Source organism: Corylus avellana, chromosome ca8, assembly GCF_901000735.1.
Source record: "Corylus avellana chromosome ca8, CavTom2PMs-1.0".
In the NCBI taxonomy this organism is placed as follows: Eukaryota; Viridiplantae; Streptophyta; class Magnoliopsida; order Fagales; family Betulaceae; genus Corylus; species Corylus avellana.
The window spans coordinates 7,997,232-8,013,003 of NC_081548.1; the positions used below are offsets into that span (position 1 = coordinate 7,997,232).

General features: G+C 37.0%; 1 pseudogene; it reads left to right on the top strand.

Moving 5' to 3' along the window:
- Nucleotides 1-1,958: 1,958 nt before the first annotated feature.
- Nucleotides 1,959-15,772, top strand: part of LOC132190826 (EG45-like domain containing protein) — a 34,474-nt pseudogene continuing 20,660 nt past the window's right edge.

Consider the following 15,772-nt stretch of genomic DNA (forward strand, 5'->3'; position numbering starts at 1 on the left):
CTTCCTCCCCAATGTGGCTTCTGTTTTGGGTTTCTTGTTTCTATGTTTTATTTTCTTATATTCTCTCTTTTTTTTTTTTTCTAGAGTTTGTGTTTGCTTCTTTCTATTTTTGCTTTTGTTGTTTCTGTTTGTTTAGGTACTCTTTGTGGATGATGCTCATGGGGTTTCACTCAAACTTCTCCCTCCATTTGAGTGTGCCGCCGATCTCCTCGGCACCTGCTCTGCCGCCCACCGTCCTCTGCTGGGCATTTTTCTCGCTCCCCTCACCGCGATGAGCTTCTAATGCCCCCTTCCGTTTTCGGTTTCTGGCGAGCGCGCGATCGGCTCTTCATTCCGGCTACTGTCTTCCTCTTAGTATGCTTTATTGTGTTGGTTATTTCCCTGTAATTTTGTTTGGCTTTCCTTTTACTGTTCTTTTTGTCTTGTTTTGTTTTACTGTATAGGTTTTATTTTTTGCTTGTAATAATGCTCGGCCCTCTCCCTCGAATTGCCTGTCTGATGCCTTTCGAGGTAGTTAATTTGGTCCAGACCTTTGAATTGTGGATGTAAACATTATCCTGGCTTTCGGGTCGAGGAGAATGATTTTTGGCTTGGGGTTCTTTGCCCTCAATGCCAAAGAATAAGAGTTATTGTCTTGTTTTGTTTCACTGTATCGGTTTTATTTTTTGCTTGTAATAATGCTCAGCCCTCTCCCTCGAATTGCCTGTCTGATGCCTTTCGAGGTAGTTAATTTGGTCCAGACCTTTGAATTGTGGATGTAAACATTATCCTGACTTTCGGGTCGAGGAGAATGATTTTTGGCTTGGGGTTCTTTGCCCTCAATGCCGAGGAATAAGAGTTTTTTATGCATTGGTTTGAGTCTATTTGGTGCAGATCTGCTGTTTAATTTGAAAATTAGTCATATGTTAGCGGATTTTGTATGAGTCTGGAGTGTAATATGTCATCTTTGACGCTTATAACCCCATAGCTTCGGCTATGGTTGCTTTAGAGCTTTGCTCTGTGTTGTTTAAGCTTTATGCTCATTTATCAATGAATGAGATTGAATTGTTTTTTTTTAAAAAAAAATAAAAAAATAAAAGAATAAAAGAAAAGAAAAGAAGACCATAATTACCATTCAAGTTTTCCTCTGTATTCACTCAATCGGAGATAGGCGAGGTGTAGTGATGGGCAGCTGAATCTATTGGTAGATAGACTTTTTTTATTTATTTATTTACCCACTTTTCCAAAATGCTTGTAGCTTACTTCTATTTTAGTTATCCACTTTTACTATTTCATTTAAAATATTATTTTATTTTTTTATCCACTTTCTCTATTTCAAGAGAGACAGAATGATTTTTTTTTTTAGAATAACTTCAATGAGATCGTAGTGTAAATTTGGTGTTTTACAGCCTCAAATAGGAAGCAAACACCTATGCTTGAAATATTAAAAAATAATACAATCCTTCACGCCAAATAATTTTCTTTCTCTTGACAAAATACCACATAGACATAATACTCATTGACAAAACCACCGACAAAACCACCAGAAACTCCATCTTGGTTGAGTTTAAGGACTCCATTGTCGGGGGCTCAGAGGTGAGTGAGGGGTTTGTGGTGGGTGGTAGACGTTGAGTTAGAATGAATGGAAAAGTTCATGAGATTGATTTGAATTAAAAATATGGCATTTTATCTCTATTATATTTGATATTTTTACATTATGTGTCAAATTTCTATTAAAGGCTATAAAATAGAGTTTTACATTACATCCGAATAAAAAAGACTCTAGCAGCTAGTCATTTTCTTAACTAAATACCTAGCGGGATAAAATTACTTTTGGTCCATAAAAATTACTTTCAAATTGCACAAAGAAAATAATCAAACTCTATAAATTGGAGCCAAAAATCTACATTCTTTGCATCAGAAAGTGGAAGTGTTATCATATCATTACATAGTTTTCCACAGTAATAAGAAAGAAGAAAATGGGAGTGCTGGTTATTCGTGCTTTGATGATGGTGAGCTTGGCCATATTTCTCACGTCTACTGCAAATGCAGCGCAGGGGACAGCCACTTTCCATCCCCCTCCTTATGTTCGTGAGTATCTTTAATTTATGCATCAAATTGCTTTATTAAATATCGTAAATTAAACTAAAAAAGCTTTAACAAATTAATACACTAATTGTTTATCTGTTTTCAGTATATCTTTTGCTAAGTTGAATGCTAATTAATAATTATCTTTCACACACGCCTTATAAAATACTTCATCTTCTTAAAGTAATATTTATGTGTTATTCTTTAGGATTTCTGGAAATCTTAAAAGATTAATCCATTTGATTGCATTTTACTAAAGGAAATCCAGATGTCTATTGGTATTTGAATTTCTTTTAACTTTCTTTTGCCCAAAATAAGGATTCCGCTCTAAAAGTGGTAGGAATTCACACTTCCTTGACTTAGATGTGCTACACATATTTCTTTCATTTTTCTTTCGTCCTTCTACTTTTTAAAATTACCTTTAGACTTGTGGGACCTTGTGTGAGACCCGGCTCAACCTCACAAATCCAATGGTGATTTTAATAAGTGAGAGAATGGGGGTAGGATTAGGAGAAGAAATGAAGCATTTTCCTTCCTTGACCATCGAAAAGTTATTTTTCTTCTAAAGGAAAAACTGCCCATAATTTGTTTTCTTCTTTCTTTCTTTTTTTTTTCAACTTGAATATTATTATGTTTATATCATAAAAACTAAGTAATATATGTTAAAAGGAAGACCCATGTCCCCCATGTGTTCTCTCAAGAGTCCTCCTAAGATTAATGTGCCTCCTAAAATTACTATTGAATTTTGATCAAATGGTAATTTTAAAAGATACGTCACTTTTGAAAGCCACAACGAGGACATGAGGGGGTGACATTTAGCATTATTAGACTATGTGATAAATTTTTAGGGAAACTTTACAAATGATCCTGAATTACCACACGTTTTGAGAAGACCTCTCAAATTTTAAAAACTCTCAATTTCACTCCCTGAACTTTCAAGTTGATGCAATACACCCCCTACGTCAATTTTCAACATTAACTTTAATGAAAACTAACAAAAAAACCAAAATACCCTTGATTTTGGTGGTTTTGAAAAAAAAAAAAGAAAAGAAAAACAATTGGGTCACAGGTGTAAAGAATTTAATAAAAAAATCCGGGACTATAAAGGTCATTTACTCATGTTTAACATCCGTTTAATGCTGAAAATTGATGGATTGGGATACATTGCAAAAAATTGAAAGTTTATATGGTGAAATTGAGAGTTTTAAAAATTTAGGAAAGTGTTCTCAAAACGCGTGGTTATTTTTTTAGTGGTACTTTTTTTGGGGGTGAAATTGAAACTGAAAATTTATGGGGTGAAATTGAAGTTTTCCCTAATTTTTTATGGTTATTTTTTTAGTGCTACTTTTTTTTTTTTTAGTGGTTTGATTGTAACCATTTAAAATCAGTATATAACGGTGAGAAACTATTTTATCCCAAAAAAAAAAAAAGAAATGATATGTTTTAATTGCTTATTGAAAAAAAAAAAAAAAGTCAAACAATATAAACAGTTAATTTAATATATCAGGAAATGAAAGAAAAATCACGGTTTACATATAGGTTTTCTTCTTTTTCATTTTTTGTTTAATTTTTAAATATTTTTGTATCAAACAACCTTTTGCACCTGAAGAGTGAAACATAAGAATATTTTAGGAAGCATAAATATTTCCTAGAGGATGGTTAAGAGTAAACCAAATATGGGAATCACAGATTTTACACTACAAGAAATTAGGTTTTTAGGGGCGACATTTTTCGGATGCTAAAAGTCCTCAAGTGGATGTTGTTGACAACAGTGCCGACTTTTGGACGCTAATGGGTTGGACGCTAATCATCCGACCCTAATGATTAACTGTTGATCATTAGCGTCAACTTAGAAGTGGACGCTAATGATGACCTTTTAGCGTCGACATAGTGGACACTAAAAGTCTTATATTTTGGACACTAGTGCTGGAGTGGATGGAATCTAAAGTTGACGCTAGTGCTCCACCATCAGCGTCTACTTTGAGTGGATGCTGATGGTTGCACTATTAGCGTCCACTCAAAGTCGACACTAATAGTCTCAAAAAATTACAAAAAAATCAACCATCAACGTCCAAACAAAAGTGGACACTGATGATTGCACTATTAGCATCAACGTTGAGTGGACGCTAATAGTGCAACCATCAGCGTCCACTCTAAAGTTGACTCTAGTGCTCCAAATTTTATTTTTTTTTTATTTTTTTTTTCAAAAAAAACAACCATCAGCGTCCAAACAAAAGTGGACGCTAATGAGTCTTAAAAAAAATAAAATAAAATAAAATTCAACCCATCAGTGTCCAAACAAAAGTGGATGCTGATGGTGTCTTAAAAAAATAAAAATAATAATAAAAAAAATTAACCATCAACGTACAAACAAAAGTGGACACTGATGGTGACACCATTAGCATCCACTATAGTGGACGCTAATGGTCCTAAAAAACTAAACAAAAAATAAAACATTATTAGGGTCAATTGGACCCTAATAATTTTTTCTTTTTTTTTTTGAAAAAAAAAAAGAAGCAATTTTAAAAGACGAAATCATATTCAAAAGATATATAAATAATCCTAATGAAAAGAAACAATAAAAATTCATGACAAAAGAATAACAAAAAGGCAACCAAAAGATTGTGGCCATGCATATATATTGCTTATCAAAAAGGCAACCAAAATATTGCTTCTCAAAAAGGAAATACAGGTCCTTTATGGTGCTGTAGACAAGCATTTCTGAAACAGCTGCTGTGAAACTGAAATCAAAATATTGTTGATACCTTTGTCAACCACCAACATTTATTACTTCCAAGGCAATATTTGTTTGCAAGAAGGTTTGAAGGCAAAAAAGGAAGACTGAAGTCAAATATATTGCTTGGTCACAATCAGATATGACATAATTTACACTTGGTACTTCCTGTTTGATCCCTAAAATAGCTTCTAATCATAACTATCTTTCCCATATATCTTACTGAATAATCGAAAGGCTTAGTTTTATACAACTAAAGCATGAACAAGAAACTTAAATAAGGGATTGTTTGAGGCACACTAATGGCAACTAGGGGTGTAATTAATGCCAATGGTTGTAGTACTTGTAAAAATAAAAATTTTCCACCAAAGGTTTTTTATTTTTTATTTTTTTTCCTTGAAGTTGCTCACAAAAAAACTAGACTTGCTTGGTATCAAGCTTGCTTAAGCTAAGAACAGAACTGTTTAGACCATCATTTGATGGTTGCTACATGGTATCATTGACATGAATGGAAAACTGCAACTTACCCAAAGTTGGCATCAATCTGGAAAGGAGAGTGTGCTGCAATACCCATGTGAAACAAAAACTAAATTAATTCAAACCCACAATCAAGAAATGAAATGAGATGAGGTATAAGGATAACTACTAACTCCCCAGTTCTAATTGCTTATAGCCTCATGCAGTCATGCTTCAACCAAGGACCAGAAAATCAAATTCTAAATCAATAACATGTCAACTCAATGGGCGAAAAGACTTTGTGGCATCTTGTATAAGTTGAATCTCAAAACTCTTATCAAGAGAAAGAAAAACTAAAATCTCACGTGCCTTTTGCAAACACCCATTTATTGTTCAAAATCTCTCACTTTAGTGTATCCAACTTTAATTTCCTTCTACTACTTACCCCCTTCCGTTAGAATTTTCTGTAAAATCCTAACGGAAGTCCTCTCACGTGCCGCGCATGTGATTTATTTTTGCTGTTATACCAATTATACCACTGCCCATTCAGATATAACACGTCTTTCTTCTTCACCTCCTTCTTGCAATGAAAACCTTCTTGCGATTAAAACCAGAAATTGTTGCTCCCAGGTTCTTCTTCACCTCCTTCTTCTTCTTCATCTTTAAACCTCCAAAGCCTCCTTACAAAAGCCAGACTGAAGTACCAAATAGATCAACCCGTTATACGAATATGCATTGAGAACAAACCCAGCTTTCCGCATCTTTTTTAGCGCAATTGGTGCTTGCCGAATCCCACCTCTTATGTAAAGTCCTTTAAAAATAGTTAAATAGGTCTTCAAGTTCCTGTTAATGATTTGTTTTTGCATCAAATCAAACACAACAGCCATATGCCCCACCCTCCCGGGAACCCTCAAGACTTCAAGCATGAAAGCTACGGAGGCTTCCAACCTTTCTTCTTTGATATACCCATATGACAATTAAGACTAATTTTGGAAGATTATGTTCACGGTTGCTCTTAGTTTATGTTGGGTTGTGAGTGTTGATTTTGTTAGAGTAAGTGATCCAGATGCCTTATCTCCTGTTACGTGTCAAGATAATTCAACAACTAGTGTTTCGGATGTTAAAGGTTAAATTAGTGTTTCAAAAGTGTTTGTCTAGTTATCCATGAGTGTTTCAAAAGTGTTTCAAACTCCTCAAACTTATCCATGAGTTGATCTCTCCTAGTTTGAATCTGTAAATTGTTAACTACGTTTTGAATCTTGTAATTGTAGATAATTAGTTTGAATTATAGGTTGTATTTATCTAGTTGTTACAGCAAAACTCCTGTAAGCCTATTTATACCACCTAATACAATGAATCAATATTCCAGCCAATTCTTCTCTCATTTTACATGGTATCAGAGCTTCTTAAAGGTTAACACCTATCAATCCTATGGCTGAATCAAATAACCCTTCCGCAAAGAATATCCAATATAAGGTTTCAAATGCTCATATTTGTAATAATGGTATTTGCATCAAATCTATGTTTGTATTAGTAAAAAATATCACTTTGAAAATTATTTTAGGAATCCTTTCATTGCATTATTATATCGGTTTGTTACAGAAGAAACAGGAATTAGCACTAATATATTAGGACAGCAAATTAAATTTGATTTTAAATTATAATGCCGCCCATGTCAAAAGATGTTAATCTTTCAAAAGAAGTTTCTTTGTCAAAACCTATTAATATCATTACAAAAAGAAAAGAGAAACAAATAATGTTTTTAAAACAAGATTTGAAAAACAAAAGATTTGAAGAACAATCGAAAGAACCGCTCTTACAACAAAAAATTAATAATTTCCAAAAACCAAAAAAATAATTTAGTAAAAAACATATTGTTCAGTTACCTTATGAATCAAGTTTTAATGAAAAAACAATACCTACAAAAGCTAGACCTATTCAAATGAATCATGACTTAATAGAGTATTGCAAAAAAGAAATGAAAGATCTTTTTGAAAAAGAATTAATAAGAAAAAGCAAATCTCCTCGGAGTTGTTCTGCTTTTTATGTAAAAAAAATGCTGAATTAGAAAGAGTGGCCCCAAGATTAGTTATTAATTATAAACCATTAAATGAAGCATTAAAATGGACAAGGTATCCAATTCCTAACAAAAAGGATTTACTTGAGTTCATCTTGCTCCATGAAATCTTGGGCCCTATTCTGAAGCTCTTGGATCTCCCCCAAGTTTCATAGCCCTTCCACTTCTTGAAGGTTTTTGACCTTCTCCAAAGTGTCTGCAACAATGACATCACCTGGGTCCACATTTTTCTTTCTCCACTGAAGGAAAGAAGTTTTGCTATTTTTCAGGTTTGCAAGTACTCCACGCCAGCCCTCCGAAGGACGTGGTTTTGCCCACCAAATTTTCTTCATAAATTTTTTATTCTTCTCATTCTTCCACGCCACCTCATACTTAAATCCTCATCTCCTTCTTTCCCTTACTCTTCACTGTGGCTTGAATATAAAGAGTAGTGGCGCATGATCCGAACAGCAAGATGCCAGAACCTCAACTCGGCGTTCAGGAAAATAGGACTGCCAGGTATTGTTGGCCAAGATGTTAAGGAATCTGCTACTACAATTGGGGTGGATTCTGCAGGTAGAGAGCTTGGTGTTGGTATTAATGCAATTGGAGTAATTGGAGTGGATTGTGACAACATTGGCTCGGTTGTGACAAAATCAGGTGAAATATTGTTAACCTCATTAAACTGAGAGAGTAAGGGAACAATAGATGCCACTTCCATGACTCACTTTCCTTGAGTCCATAAAAGCACTTCTCCAACTTTATGTTAACATGTAATGGGAACATACGATTATTGGTCATTGAAACATAAGCCACAATTCCTCCACATGTATCTCTCAAAATGAGAGTAGTTCTCAATATGTATGGTGTACTCCTTCTCGAGCAGCTGCCCAATGCTAAGAATATTGCTTTTCATGTTAGGCACATAATAAACATCATAAATGTACCCTTTCTTACCATCATTTTGACAGATTTTCATCTTCCCTTTGCGTTCAACTGAGAGTTTGGTGGAGTCTCCCAAGTTCACTTTTCCACGAACTCCTTCTGTGAGTTCTGTGAAAAGATCCTTCTTCCCACACATATGATTGCTTACACCAGAATCAAGGTACCAAACCTCATCTTGTGAATCTGAATCATCATGAGCGAGAAGTAAAATAGAATCACTACGAACCTTATTTTTGTTGCTTCTGCAACATTGGCTTGTTCATCATCTTTGTGCCAACAATCCGAGGCATAGTGTCCAAACTTCTTGCAGTTGTAGCATTGGATATTCTTGGAGTTTCCACGTCCATATGTGGATCTTCCTCTTCCTCGGTAGCCTCCTCGTCCCCGACCTATGAAGCTTTGAGTCTCCTACTGACTTTGACGTGGTTGGAAAATACCACGCCCCCTGTCTCTACCACGACCACGGTTGGAGTTGAATTTGCCTTGATCATTTAGAGTCAGTTTTGACTCTAATGCTTGTTCTAATACACCAGAATTAGCATTCTTCTGCATCATTTGCTCATGTACTTGTAATGAACCCAACAACTCCTCAATTGTTAGCTTCTCCAAGTCCTTAGACTCTTCGATAGCTACAACTACATGATCAAATTTAGAGGAAAGGGATCGAAGTACCTTTTCGACGACTCGGATGTCATCGACCTTCTCATTGTTTCTTTTCAAACCATTCACAATTACTAGCAATCGTGAGAAATAATTAGACACCGATTCTCCATCCTTCATGTGAAGAGCCTCGAACTCGCCTCGTAATAATTGGAGGCGGACCCGTTTCACCCATTTGTCTCCTTTAAAGATGGAAGCTAGAATCTCCCATGCTTGTTTACTTGTCATTGCACTACAAAAAATAGTATTTTTTCTGACGAACTTTTTCTGACGTGTCAGGTAGTCTGACACGTCAGAAAACATCCCTGACGGGGCCTTTTTGACGTGTTTCACGAGTGAACACTATAGGTGTCAAAAATGGAAAATTTCTGACGTGTCAAGTATCAACACGTCAGAAATTTCTAACGTGTCAATTTGTGACACGTCAGAAATTATTTTCTAACGTTTCAAATTTGACACGTCAGAAATTTCTGACGAGTTGAATTGTGACACGTCAGATTTGAAACGTCAGAAATTTCTGACGTGTGACCTGTTCACACGTCAGAAAAATTGGTTAGTTTTTCTATTTTTTTTTCACCCCCCCAATATATTTTTTAAAATTTTTTCGGGACTATACCCGAATTTTGGATTACAATTAACCTGATAAACAATTTATCCATCAACCATTGCAAATAATTCTAGCTATTTTTCCATCAATCTATACAAATAACATAAGTCATATCCTAATAGGTCTTAACACACACAAAATAACATATATACCAAGTGCCAATAACCAACCACAATTACCAAAAAACTATCTCTGTTATTATCAAAAAAGATATCATAAATACAATTACATTAATAAAGTAACTTTTATACAAGTATGAATGGCCAACCAGACGGTCAATGCTGATTATTGACATTCATACATCCTCTCCATGAGCTCCATCACCTGCAAACGATAAAAACAAACAATCACCAAACAATATTCACTATGTAAATTAAAATGAAAAATGTCCAAATATTCACCCAACTCAGTTGTTGAGTCTAACACAGTAAATGATATAACAAAAAAAGGTAAAACGATGATGAAGTTAATTTGCATATAAAAAAAAAACAAAAAAAAACAAAAATTTATTCCACAGAGCAATCAATGTTGACGTTAAATTTATAGACATGAGCAGATGCACTTCATTTTTGCCATGGCAATTATGTGAGATATATATTAACATTTTAATTTGTTGAGGACATTAACACATAGGACTTTACATATATTCAAATCATGTTATATTATTTCCATAAAATTATGATATTCATCTAGTTAAGACTTGATCGTTTCATACTCTCACACAATCACATACACTAGATTGTTAATATTCTACAAGGACCATAGTTGTACATTGATCTCATAATACCAATAAAACAGTTCAAATGCAAAGCTCGTACGTACCCACATCCACCACCAAACCAACCATGACATATAAACCAAATTCAACAGGATTTACATCATTAATTTAGAGAATGAATACAACATATATATCCATACTCTAAATTTATAAGTTGACATATATACAGGTTTTAGAAGTTCATATATATATAGGTAAAGTTCTAAAAACACATTTGACCATTAAAAAATGTCAGTACCTGCTTCGCCGTCGATCGACGATGGCACCACCGCAATGTGTGGGGAAGCTCCCTCTGGTGCAGAGCTGAACTGCATCATTGCCTTGATCTGGCGCAATAGGGCGTCAAACGTTGCTTGACGTGCATTGTTCGTGGCCACCAATGCATCTGTCTCTTCCTTGTGCTTCGCCCTCTCCGCCTCAAGAACTCTGTCAAGCGTTTCTTGTGATATCACGGAGTGGCTGGTGTTTTTTGACCGTGCTTGTGACAGTGTATAGTATGAGCATATGGAGCCCCGCATGGGCAAAATGTTCGATCCAGCCTGCCGAACCCTACCGGCGTACTCAGGCTTATTTCCAAGCGCCTGTGCATACGCGTCGTTGGGCACCCACTTGACCGTTCCCTCTGTGATGCTAGACGACGCTGCAGGGTCGGTGGGTATCAGCTCCTTCATCCTTTTTTGTATGTTACATTAATTATTGCGTCAGTGGGTCATACAACTGTTAATTGCAAATAATTTATTAAATATTTAAACAAAGAATTAAATTGTAGCATACACATCTTTCTTCCACTATCTCATTCGGATATGTATTGTCCGTCTTCGTGTGCGTGCGGATGTAACTCTCTGCACGAGTAGGATACTTGCCCAGACGTATGGCCTGCCGAAAAAATAGGACATACAGATATTTTTAAATATATCAAATGATTTGTTGTTTACATGGTAAATTACACACTTACCTCCTCATATGTCACTCTGGCATAGCTCTTCGATCCGGTGCAATGAGGCGTATTATTTAATGCTCGCAACTACTTCATTTTTGCCGCATAGTCCTACACAGTTACCATATTGATATGTTAATAATGTAAGAAAATTTGGTTTTAGTACTCTTTATTCGTGACACTACACAATAAAGAGGCAATTTCGTTTTACATGACACCCATACATGTTAATAAAACCATATAATGACACTACACAAAATGAAGAGTTTAACTCATGACCTACCTTATTCTGACGAGTACACCATCTCTCCAATAAGATCTCCACGTCTTCGGCATTGTATTCGTTAAGTGTTTGTTCCCCCACTCTTGCCCGTACAGTATCCGGAGTATCTTCCTCCGTAATGGCACAACGTCTTTTAAGCTCGTACCTCCAAGTCCGCAGCTTTGATCCCATATTCTTGAATGCTTCATTCTTTATGGCTTCCAAATTGAATTCGGGCGGGACGGAAAAGTAAGCCTGCACATGTTCAAAATTGTTAAATTAAAAAAACCTAAAATATATGTGTGCAACTTAGAGCGTATATATACATATATACATTATGAATGTTTTACATAATATGCAACACATACCATCAAGGCGTCCCAAATATCCTCCTTGGTACGCTGTGGTACCTTCGTCCAATTGTCCGGTATTCTGACATAATTGGAGCTCCTTATGACATCTCCAGCCATCCGTTTAAACCTCATGGAGCTAAAGCCGACAGGCTGGCATGCTGCATTGTACTCCATTATGATCCGTTTGCCGGCGGGGACTCCCGGCAACCTGTGCGAGTCACGGATGGTAAACACCTCAATAACTTCGTTTCCCTCTGAATCGGTACCTAACAAATTAAAAAAATAACCGATGTAAGTTATGTCGAATTCAATACTAATTACAACTAAATTAAGACATATATACACGACATTCGAACATATCCACTTACTTATGATGCGGACCTGCCAAGGGCGTATCTGGTCATCGGGAGCAGGGTCGGTTGGCTGCGGGTCAGCCGTGTCCTGTGTAGCACCAATACAGTCTTCCTCGGCCGATGTCTCACTGTCGTCGGGACCTGCTATGCTTTTTAGAATATTTAGAATTATATGAAGTTGTAGTTGTAGTTAAATAATATAATTGATATCGCACCAATATAGTTAGAAATTTCCAAAAAAACTTGCAATCTTTCCAAAAAAACTTTCGGTCATACCTGCGCTATGCTGGCAGCATAACTGCTCTACATGTCCCTGGGTACCCTGTCCAAGTTGGCTGGCTGGCAGATACCCCATCTGGGCCATGCCTGCCCAACCGTATGGATTATGGAGAGGGATCTCCCCTTCCATATCACCTAGAAGTACCGGTCGATATCTGTCCTGAATGCCCAGAAGCTGAGAAACGTCTTGTTGCTCGTTATCATCACGGTGGTCTAACGGAGACCCAAGCGACATAGGCTGTCGCACTACAGACGAGTCCCTGCGTGCCCTTCTCTTCCCCCTATGACTCATAGTAACCTGCGAAAAATACCACAAATTCAATTAATCACGTATACAACGTATGAAATATTCACTATATTATGTTTGCATGACTCACACGTATGAAATAAGATATATACCAGATTTTACCCAATTAAACAACTATATTAAGTGCGTTGATGGGCATATAGTGAACAACTACCAATCTATATATATATATATTCAGCTTTTATTCATGCAGATCATGATCACAATTTCTGGTCAATATGAGCGGCTCACACTCGTGATAATTGGCACATGAATCCTGATGCCCTTCACTCTGACCAACATCGTATATATTTCTTGGTTTGGTCCTTACTGCGCAAACCCAATCCGAGTATCTATCATCTTCTACGTAAAATACCTGATCAACTTGTGAAGTTAGCACATACGGCTCATCAGTAACCAGTTCTCCCGTGTGAACAAGGTTTTTGAAGTTCACAAGTATCATGCCATACACATCCACCTTGTACCCCTTGTCCCTCGTGGTGTCCACCCAATCACACCTGAACATAACGTACGTAGTCCTATCGTAGTACTCAATCTCAAGTACTTCCATTAACTTCCTGTAGTATGTTTTGCCATCAACAGTCGGCACACACACCCCGCTGTTCTGAGTCCTCTTTCCGGCATCAGATGCAATAGTGCGAAACAACTTGCCGTTAACCACATATCTATTATATCTGACTACTGACTCCTGCGGCCCTCTACAATGCATTATCAATTTCTCACCAAGTTCCTTCCTAGATCAATCATCCAATCGATCAACCTGTGAATATTTACAATACAATGTTAACACTTGGTTAAAGAGTGTTTTAGTTGATTTGGAAAACATTATGCATGCAAATATAATCCGACAATTGCTTTTGTTAACATCACGTCATTCTTACATAGTCACAGTACCAGTCGCAGAACAGCTCATAATGTTGGGTTTTCAACTGATCCTCTATTGTTCGCCCTCTAAGTGTATCCATGTGCATTCTGCAATTCGAAATGTTATTAATTATAATTTGATACGGGAAATGTTACAAGTTCATTGAACATACAATATGGCGAAGAAGGACCTCGACTTACGTCCGCAATTGAAGGAAGTCGTCCGAATTGAACATAATATACCGGTGTATCTGTGTCATTGTGATTTGGTCGAGCCAGACTCGTGTTCCATGTCCCTTTGAACCATCCGGATTTCTTTGTATCCTATTGTGAAATGTTGGTGTATTATCTAAATATCTCGAACAGAACGTCACCAACTCAGTAGCTATGTAGCCCTCCACAATGCAGCCCTTAGGAGCCGCTTTGTTACGTACATTAAATTTGAAAACTCCAAGGCTCCTAAATATGAACGAATACAATCACTCAGTGCAGTTAGTACTTGTCTTGTATTAGAGTTAAACTATAAAATATGAAATATCCGTAAACAAATTTTACCTCTCTGCCGGATACATCCACCTATACTGTACTGGTCCACTGAGTCAGCATTCACCGATAAGATGTACGACCACATGAACCATGCTTGTAAAAGCTGGGGGGGAAAACCTGTTCCATCTTGCACAACATGATACAGACGTCACACTGTAGTCGGTCAATATCTTCTTGTGTCAATGTTGTTGAACATAGTCCCCTGAAGAATGCAAACATCTCAACAAGAGGTCTAACCACGTTGCTTGGAAGTGATCCACACAATGCAATAGGTAGAAGCTGCTGCATCAGTACGTGACTGTCATGACTCTTTAACCCCGATATCGTACAGTCCTTAAGTCATATACAACGGGAAATGTTCGAGGCATATCCATCGGGCACCCTTACATTTCGTAACACTTTCAAAAAATGTGTCTTATCATCCTTGGACATCGTGTGGGTAGCTTGCTGCATATAGGTCTTACCATTCTCGCCAGTGTAGGGATGAAGTGTACGTCTCAAACCCATTTCTTGCAAATTTAAGCGGGCGGCGAGGTTGTCCTTCGTTTTCCTTGGAATGTCCAGTATTGTACTAAGTATGTTGTCCATCACGTTTTTCTCTATGTGCATAACATCAAGGTTGTGCCGTAATAAATTATCTTTCCAATACGGCAACCTAAAGAAAATATTTTTCTTCTTCCACGCTACATTAGAAGTATTCGTCTTCTACTTCTTTCCTTTTTCTTTCACAGCCTCCATTGCCTGACCAGCATTCTCATCCCCAAACACCATCCCTTCTAATTGGCTCATGATTTCGTCTCCACTTGGCACATCAAGGGCACATTCTAATTCTACGTTGCCATCAAATGTTCTTTTGTTCCTCCTCCATGGATGATCCATGGGCAAGTATCGTCTGTGCCCCATATAACACCATTTATGACCATGTTTTAACCACTTTGACCTTGTCAAGTTCATACAGCACGGACATGCCTTCTCACTCCTGGTAGACCATCCAGATAAATCTGCATATGCTAGAAAGTCATTAATTGTCCATATCAACTGCGCTCGTAGGACAAAATTATTTTTCTTTGAGACGTCATATGTGCGCACCCCTACATTCCATAGTTCTTGTAACTCCTCAATTAAGGGTTGAAGGTAAACATCTATATCCATTCCAGGTGAACTTGGGCCTGGAATAATCAATGATAACATAAAAGATGTCTGTTTCATGCACATCCAAGGAGGCAAGTTATAGGGCATAAGCATTACAGGCCAAGTGCTGTGAGATGTGCTCATGTTTCCAAATGGATTAAATCCATTCAAGGTTAATCCGAGCCTTACGTTCCTGCTGTTCGCTGAAAACTAAGGATATAAATTGTCGAATGACTTCCATGCTTCGCCGTCAGCCCGATGCCTCAATACACCGTCCTTTGTGCGGCCTTCTGCATGCCACCTCATAAAGCGTGCAGTATGCTCTGACATAAACAACCTCTGTAGTCGTGGTACAAGTGGAAACCACTGCAACACCTTCACCGGACGTTTCTTGCCCGATGATATAGGTTGACCATCCTCATCTAAATTGATTGCAT